The 9,097-nt window shown below is 41.5% G+C and overlaps 1 protein-coding gene across 4 annotated transcripts in view; it reads left to right on the top strand.

Annotated features, from left to right (window-relative positions):
• Window positions 1-5,745: 5,745 nt before the first annotated feature.
• The window catches only part of BMPR1A (bone morphogenetic protein receptor type 1A), a 141,152-nt gene continuing 137,800 nt past the window's right edge, over window positions 5,746-9,097 (top strand). For 2 of the 4 annotated variants that reach the window (XM_081562902.1, XM_081562859.1), the window contains exon 1: window positions 5,746-8,651. The gene's annotated coding sequence lies outside the window, so the exon portion shown is untranslated. Of the gene's footprint in view, window positions 8,696-9,097 lie in introns of all 4 variants that reach the window. The other 2 variants (XM_081562913.1, XM_081562880.1) reach the window with 1 other exon arrangement.

The following is a 9,097-nucleotide window of genomic DNA, read 5'->3' as shown; positions in this document are numbered from 1 at the left end:
TTGTTCAGAATGACTACTTTCTCTCTTAAGGCAGAGGTTGGATAAAACCACATTAATTTGAAATTGGTGATAAATGAATGGGTTTAAGGATCTTAAATGTGATTTTTACTAATTAAGAAAGGAACAACCCCCCCAAAAGACATATAAATAGGAAGAAAAAAAGTAATCATAGTCCCTCTACCTGGAGATACCACAGACAGTATTTGCATTTTCGTCAATTTTCTACCATTAAGAAATATATATATGTATATAATTTTTTTTTATTGTGGTAAGAACACTTATTGTGTGTGTGTGTGTTAGTTGCTCAGTCGTGTCCAACTCTTTGCGACCCCATGAACCGCAGCACGCCAGGCCTCCCTGTCCATCACCAACTCCGAGTCCACCCAAACCCATGTCCATCGAGTCAGTGATGCCATCCAGCCATCTCATCCTCTGTTGTCCCCTTCTCCTCCTGCCCTCAATCTTTCCCAGTATCAGGGTCTTTTCCAATGAGTCAGCTCTTTGCATCAGGTGGCCAAAGTATTGGAGCTTCAACTTCAACATCAGTATGACCAACCTAGACAGCATATTAAAAAGCAGAGACATTACTTTGTCAACAAAGGTCTGTCTAGTCAAGGCTATGGTTTTTCCAGTAGTCATGTATGGATGTGAGAGTTGGACTATAAAGAAAGCTGAGCGCCAAAGAATTGATGCTTTTGAACTGTGGTGTTGGAGAAGACTCTTAAGAGTCCCTTGGACTGCAAGGAGATCCAACCTGTCCATCCTAAAGGAGATCAGTCCTGAGTGTTCATTGGAAGGACTGATGTTGAAGCTGAAACTCCAATACTTTGGCCACCTGATGCAAAGAGCTGACTCATTGGAAAAGACCCTGATGCTGGGAAAGATTGAGGGCAGGAGGAGAAGGGGACAACAGAGGATGAGATGGTTTGATGGCATCACCGACTCAATGGACATGGGTTTGGGTGGACTCTGGGAGTTGGTGATGGACAGGGAGGCCTGGCGTGCTGTGGTTCATGGGGTTGCAAAGAGTCGGACACGACTGAGTGACTGAACTGAACTGAACTGAACCTCATGTGCCTATTGAGCACTTAATGAGCCGAGACTGAGAAACTGAACTTTAAATGTTGATTTCCTTTTAACTATTTTAAAATTTACATAGTCACACTTAGCAAATGGCTGTTGTATACTGGACCGTTCAGGTTTATCCGGAGGATTTATAATGAGTCACTTGCTGATCTCAAAGTGAACGGTGGGCAGGGATTGAAAATTGGTACTGAACATGCTGCCTCTGTCATTTCAAATAATAGCAGAACTCAGAATATTTCTCAGCAATGAGAAACGCCACTCTAAGAAAAAGTACAGAGATGCGCTCACAGTTAGTCTCAGAAAAGGAAGTCAGTCATTAGCTACCTTCTGACATCCTAGCAATTAACCAGTCTTGGGAGAAGAGCAGGTATCTCCAGAAAGGTGCCAAATAAATAGGAGATAAGAGACTATAAAAATGAGAAGCCACTTGGTCTTTCATCACAGGATAATCCAATGCATGTGAATTAATGGCGAAAGGCTCAATAATAGCTTTTGTGAGGAAACAGGAGCAGTGTACAGGATATCCTTTTTCCGCACTAAAGCACCCAATTCTTTCAATTTTATATACAGCGGAAGCAATTAATTGTACTAGAAAGAAACCCACAGCTGGCTTTTCCTGATGGCCCCACAAGCAACAGGACTATTGTTCAGCTTCCGGGATAAATGTTAAGTTGTTCCACTGCACTGTTGAGATTTTTCTGATTGTTTAGTTTGACTTTTCCAAGGATAAAAATATGTTCATTCTCCTTGACACCACACATTTTCAGAATAAGCAGCTGTCCAAAACCTAATTTTTTATTCATAATGTAATCCAAAGACTACATTATATTGACTGGATGCTAGTATTTCTTTTAAACTTTATGTGACTGAATCATAAGTTATTCATGTTTGTTTTATATGTTTATATGCAGTTGAACTGTACTGTCTCTGCTCTTGTGGTTAACTTTCACAGTGTGATTATTTGAGGATCATGCATAACAAACAAATAAGTTATATGTCAAAACCCCAGAAACTTAATATTTCAAACTATGGGGCCATATGGTGGTGTTTTGCCTTTTAGATGCATTAAAAAACACACCGTGTTTCATCAATTCTTAGATGCAGAATTTTTGACATTTTATCACTTCTGAAATTAGGATGTCTTACAATTAATGATATGTCATAATTTAATTGGCAGTGTTTTTCTTTCCCAGTTGTACATAAAATAATGTTGCTTATAATCGTTATCTTATTTTGATGAAATATGGTACATATATAAATTTTGATTGGCATGATGTATTATTCCAAGTATAACAACAGAATAATTTTTGTTTTGAGCATTTGCACTGATGAAAATGAAATCAAAATGAAAATTTTGATTAATTACACACCCTATATGGGATTCTAATTGATTTAATTCTGACAAATATACATCTCGCCACTTTCATTTCCCCCAAATGCCCTGAAAGGTATATAATGTTATATAATAAAATATAATGTATCTGTGTAATATATAATGTTATGTAGAGGTATATATAATGTTAATAGTAAAAAAAATGTTGGTTCTTTAAGCAAGCCAGGGACTTGGCTCTCTGTATGCAATTGGAATGGCTCTTGCATGGTGTTCCGTGGGGCCAGGAGCAGGTTGTGCACTGCGCAACTCCAGGGAGCATCTTTCACAAAAAGCAGGATGGCACCTCTTGGAATCTTGCAATGTAGCTGCCTGAGGTGCTCAGTGCAGTGACTACAACCACTGTGCTAACAACAGGGGCAGGAGAGGGTAGAAGGGAAGAAGGAACAGGAGTACTCTCTTTGACCCTGAGGGATAGAGCAGCACAGCAGGTGCATTGAAAAGTTTGTGACACCAACCCCCCCCCCCCAGTTGCCTCTTGAAAACAGGGGTAAGAATTTTGACTATTGCAATGGGATCCGCCTGCCAAGCAGGAGACGCAGGTTCTATCCCTGGGTCGGGAAGATCCCCTGGAGAAGGGAAATGGCAACCCACTCCAGTATTCTTGCCTGGGAAATCCCATGGACAGAGGAGCCTGGTGGGCTATAGTCCATGGAGCTGCAAAGAGTCGGACATGACTGAGCGACTCAACAGCAGCAGCATTGGTAGGTTCCAGCCTAAGACTGCTATTTTGATACCTTGCGTATTTTGATACCTTCTATATTGTCCTACCCCAGCCCGGGAGGCTAGAAAACCCCTATTCACATGTAAGTGAATGAAGGTATGAAATAATATTTTGGAGAAAGACACAGGAACAGCTAAACTATCCAAAAAAAGTCAGTGATGTAGACCATAGAGAGAAAAGCCTAAGGGGTTTAGCATGGAACTGTCAAAGATGAGTTCCTGCAAGAGGTAGTATTTGGGCTTTGGAGGCAGGAGAATGGCATTAAAAGGAGAAATGAATGTGGCTCATTCTGTGGGAAGTGGAGACACCAATCTAGCAGAATACTGGCATACAGTAGTGGTTCTCAGATTGTGATGACTGTGGTGTTTCATTAAGTGAAACCTGGAAAAACTGAGCAAGATCAGCTGAAAGAGGGAATGACCAATTAGGGTAGCTGGTATAATTCAGGCATACAATGAGGAAGACAGATTTTAAACTGGATAACAAACCAAATGTAAAACCTACATTTAAAAGAAACAGTGACAGCTATTGACTACTGATTGGATAATTGATTTTATTTCCACATGAGAAAATGGAGGAAGTTCTTTTTTTAAAGAGCACACAGAACTCCAAAACTTAAGCATTATTTGTTGAAGAGATGTTAAATTTAGAGCCAGTGATAGGGAGTTCCCTTGTGGTCTAGTGGTTAGGATTCTGGGCTTTCACTACCATGGTCCCAGGTTTGATCCCTGGTTGGAGAGTTTGGAAGCCATGCAGCATGGCCAAAAAAAAAAAAGTTATAGTTGGCGATACTTCTGTGCTATCATTATAGCATTTCTTAGACTCTCATTCTATCAAGGTAAGTGCTTTAAAATTAAGCCTCAAAAATACTAAAAACAAAATCCCAAAAATCAACCCTGCCTTTGTTGATAAAAATACAAGAAATGAGTGAGGGCCATCTATCGATAGAGAACAAAATGAATTAGCAACTGTCTTAAGGACAATAAATCTTGGCTTGGAAAGAAACATCAAGTAAAGAAATTATGTACACAACTTATTTTTATATGAGATTTTAAGCTTTTCGGAGAAGGAATGTACTGGGCATTATTGTACATTTATTTATTCAGTAAATACTGAACACATACTCGTGTGCCTGGCAGCAGGCTAGATCCTAGGGATATGATGGAGTGAGAAAAAGACAGTTCTTGTCCTCTAGAACTTTCTGTCCAGCACAGGGTTACGTACCCCAAAATATGTGGTGGATAAACTAGTATGTCTATGCACATTGGAGGTACCACACTACACCTATATATTTAGATAATCATGTCAAGCACATACAGTTGATATAGTATGGCTGTTAATGACACAGCATTCCTGATCCAAAATTATTCTCTCCCCAGTTATCTCAGCTTGAATCTTTATCATGACACCTTGTCTTTCTTTGAATGGTCATTCACAAGGTAACCATACTCAGCTCCAGATGCTAGGATTTCTGGACTACTAGGGCCAACAGAATTCTTGAGTAGAATCAGTGTTTAGGAGTAGTAAATAGAACTGGATATGGTTTATACATGTACATATTAACAATATATATAAATATACATATATATGTATGCAAGTACCTATTACATTTTATTTTTTAACCGGACAAAAACAAAAGCAACTATATACATATATATATACTAATAAATACCCATCTTTATGTATATCTGGTTAAAAATTAAAGTATAATTGGTTATAAACCCACTGCTCTCAGGACAGAGAAAGGCAGCGAAGTGAATTGCTACAGGATAGGGAAGGACAAATTGACCGTGGGCTGAGTGGAGCTGGGGTGGGGAGGCCCCAGGTCCAGGTGTTGGGTGGGAGGACCTCAAGCCCTCTAGGTAGTACCTGATAGCTGGAGAACAGTGAGCAAACAACAGGTGGTAGTTCAGAAGAACAGCAAGCATCAGGATGTCCAACTTGAGGCAATGGGGGAAAGGAGACCTGTTACATGGATAGAATATGGACAGAGAAATTCTAGAAAATAAAGCTGAAGGCAAACAAGTATTACCACTAGGTGTATCAATTGGTACACAACAAAGTCAGGGTTGTAGAGCTGCGGCAGACTCCAGAGAGCAGAGTCCAGACCATAGGCAGAGAAAATTGAGTTCTACCCAGGTTAAAAGGCCTGGGCTTCAGGAGCAAGAAAAGGGCTGTGAGTCATTGTTTAGACGGGGGCAAGGTTAAGACACCTTGGTGTAAGTAGCAGAGGCAGCAGATGGCTGAGTCCTGGGCTTGGGACTGGAGCTTTAAGAAGAGTCTTCCTGACAGGAGAGGATTGGGTCCTATGGTAAATGGTGCAGTGAGAGTAGGGAGAGGTCAATTGAGACCATGGACTAGGCAGGACCAAGTGGTGACTACTTTGTAGCAAGAGCTTCACTGAACCATCTTTTAATCATAGGAAACAGGTCCTTTGAAACAAAGAGAAATGAAAATAGAAGTGGGAAAAATCAAGTTATATACAAGTAAAAATAAAATGGGAAGTAAAATATTATACCAATACAAAGGAAAACACAAATTCAGATTTTTAAACTTTTATTTTGTGCACTCAATTATACATATATATAACCATCTTTTTTCTTAAACACAATTTCTGTTTTGGCTTGGTCCTTCTTAACCATGACCTTAACCAGGGTATTATTAACCAATAAAATGATGTAGTAGTGTCCATGCTGAATAATGTAGCTGTTTCCTCTACTCTTCATAGCACTCTTATCCATTTAATATTTGGTTTGAAACCAACTAAAGCATCACTCTGCCAAGAGAATCTCTTCACTAGTCCCTCCTTACTGAATTCTAATTTATCTCTATACTCATGATGACTTAGGGCTGCCTTCGCCTCATAAAGTCTTTATAGCAGGGAAGTGACTTTGGATGGATTAACTTGGATTAATCTATTCAATACCTTCCCTGAAAGCAGACATGTCCATTTCACTGAAGATGGTATAACCCATAGCTTCTCTGATTCACCCTCACCTTTTCAACATAGTCCAAGCCACCCTCTAAAACTGGATACGGGGATTCCCTGGCAGTCCAGTGGTTAGGGCTCCGCACTGCAGGGGGCCCAGATTCCATCTGTGGTCAGGGAACTAGAATCCTGCAAACTGCACAGTGTGGCTAAAAGAAAATAGAAAATGAAATAAATAAACAAACTGGATTTTGATGACAACGTTCAGAAATGCTTAAAGGAAATTGTCTTTATCTCATTCATTTAACAAATATTGAGCACTAGTTATGTACTAGGCTCTGCAGAAACAGTTGAGAACAAGATGGACAAGGTTTTTGCTCTCATGGAGTTTACATTCTAGTGGGTCAGAGAAACTCAGACCATAAACAGATAACTAAATGAAGTAATTTCATACAGTAAAAAGTGGTATGCTGCTGCTGCTAAGTCACTTCAGTCGTGTCCGACTCTGTGCGACCCCATAGGCGGCAGCCCACCAGGCTCCCCCGTCCCTGGGATTCTCCAGGCAAGAACACTGGAGTGGGTTGTCATTTCCTTCTCCAATGCATGAAAGTGAAAAGTGAAAGTGAAGTCGCTCAGTCGTGTCTGACTCCTAGCGACCCCGTGGACTGCAGCCTACCAGGCTCCTCCATCCATGGGATTTTCCAGGCAAGAGTACTGGAGTGGGTTGCCATTGCCTTCTCTGAAAAGTGGTATAAAGAAAACGAAATTGGCTGTGTCGGGGTGTTAAGATAGGTGATCAGAACACCTCAAGCTGTTCTTGAGGACCTGAGAACTGTAGAAGAGGGGTGATTTTGCATTCCAAGCTAATGCTATGTGATTTGGGCATGCAACTACCACTCTTGAGGCTTATACCTCAAACAGACTATGCAGAGAAAAAAGATCCATTTCCAGAGCATTCTGTTAACCTACTTAGAGGAAAACTATCACATTAGAGAATGTTGAATTTGCACCTTGAGATGTTGCCTTTGAGTTTGGGGGCTAGACCATACGTGTTCAGATGTCTCTTTGGGCTTCCTGGCTGCTCTTGTTCATTTAAGTGGGCAGGAAAACCGGAGAAACAGGCTGGCATGCATACACATGCCAGGAACCAAAGAAAACACCATGCCCTGCTCAGTTGTCAGTACATAGGTTGCCTGCTGTGATAAAGCTAAGGATTTCAGCCTGGGCACAAAGGTGGGCTTTGTCCAAGGAGAGCAAAAGGACATTAAGTAAAATTCCTGTAAATTTGAAAAGGAGATCCTTTTCTAAAGAAGTAAGGATATGATGACTTAAAATTTGATGCTTCAGTTTTGCTCTAATTTCTACAGTGGTGTGTAACACAACCTAGGCAACATGGATTTGTACATTTTGAAGTACTAAATTTCCAACGTGAGGTTGTCTATTTTATAGACTGATTCATATATCTGAAAATTGAACTAGGCTCTAGAGAGTACACACTCATCATAGTTTTATCTGCCATGACACATTGCTCAGCTTACATCAATGAGTTCTTTGGCTAATCAGTCTGAATCTCCTCAAGCAAAAGGTCCACCCTATCCCTTGACATCAAAGCGGTGTCCTGTGTAGTAAACTTGAAAAAGTGACAAATTTTAGGTGATGCAGGGAAACTCATGTATCAAACATTCACCCTGCATAGCAAGATCCATGACTCTCAAACCTAAGACAGGTATAGAGTTCAGGAAAAAAAATTACAGAATAAGTAGAACTGAAAAAATAATTTGGAATTACAGAAGGTATCTGAGGCATTAAGGGCAAAGGTGGATAATTTGGAATTACAAAAGGTATCTGAAGCATTAAGGTCAAAGGTGGATAAAAGCGCCGGCGGGGTACAGAATGAAAGATGGGCCGAAAAAAAAAAAACCACAAAAAACTTTAAACAAGAATGGAAGGGATTTTAGCCATTTAAACAAGAATATAAGGGAATACTCTGGAATCTAAACATCTCTTAAGGGAGAATGTGTGTGAAAACAAATACCAGGGCTTGGCACATTCTTTTGTCTCTTTTTTACCCATAGTTTATAAAGGTAACTTAAAAAAAAAAAGTATGTTTTGTAAAGAGATAATTTAATACCATGCATTTGTTGAAAGACTTACCAAGGAGATCCAGGTCACATTTGGTTGTTAAAAACAGACCAAGACTTTTCACATACAGGACACGGAATACTTGTAATGGCATTTTCCAAAGAATGGGGAGAAAAAAAGGGGTGACAACTATTTACGATTTCCAAATGGAGGGAATCAGACTCGGAGGGTATCCGAGGTCACTAGAGTGAGCGAAAGCAGAGACGGGAGCAATATTTATAGTCCGCTGACTTCAGTTCTGTTGGGTCAACACCGCCGCTCAACTTATGCTTTTGGAATTCACGGGCTCCATCATAGGGTTCCCGGGCGGGCCAGGCCTCACAGCTCCTGATCGACGCGAAAATGCTTCTTTCCCCTCAACTCCCCCTACCTGCGCCTCGGTACGTTGGCAAAGAGCCCAGAAAGAGAAGCCGGGGAGCTATGGGTAAATAATAGTTGGACTGTGGCTTTGTACGTTTCTTTGTCGCAACGACTACCACCACGGTCGGGCAGTTCTCCGCCATGGCGTGTAATTCTCAGCGATCAGGCTTATTCCGCAAGCGCTGACCTGCCCTCACGTGTTAAGAGTTTTTGTTAGAGCTTTAGAGTTTGTCCGGGGAGGGGTCCACACGATGGAACCCCGGAGCACACGCAGTGCTGGGGGCCGGGTCAGCGCGCAGCAGGCAGCGGCGGTATCTGCGCCGCTCCACCGCGCTCAGTACCGTGCGGCGCGCGCACGGCGTCTTCTCCACACGGTTTCCGGAGACTAGCCGGCCCCGCCAAGGCGGCGATGCGGCGTCTCGGTGAGGAGGGGCCGGCAGGGCCGCGCGGAGCAGAAGCCCCCCTC

The sequence above is a fragment of the Giraffa tippelskirchi genome, chromosome 2, assembly GCF_054371585.1.
Source record: "Giraffa tippelskirchi isolate mGirTip1 chromosome 2, T2T-mGirTip1v1.2.pri, whole genome shotgun sequence".
Lineage (NCBI taxonomy): Eukaryota > Metazoa > Chordata > Mammalia > Artiodactyla > Giraffidae > Giraffa > Giraffa tippelskirchi.
Note: the sequence above shows the minus strand (reverse complement) of the source record. Positions and strands in the feature narration are given on the sequence as shown.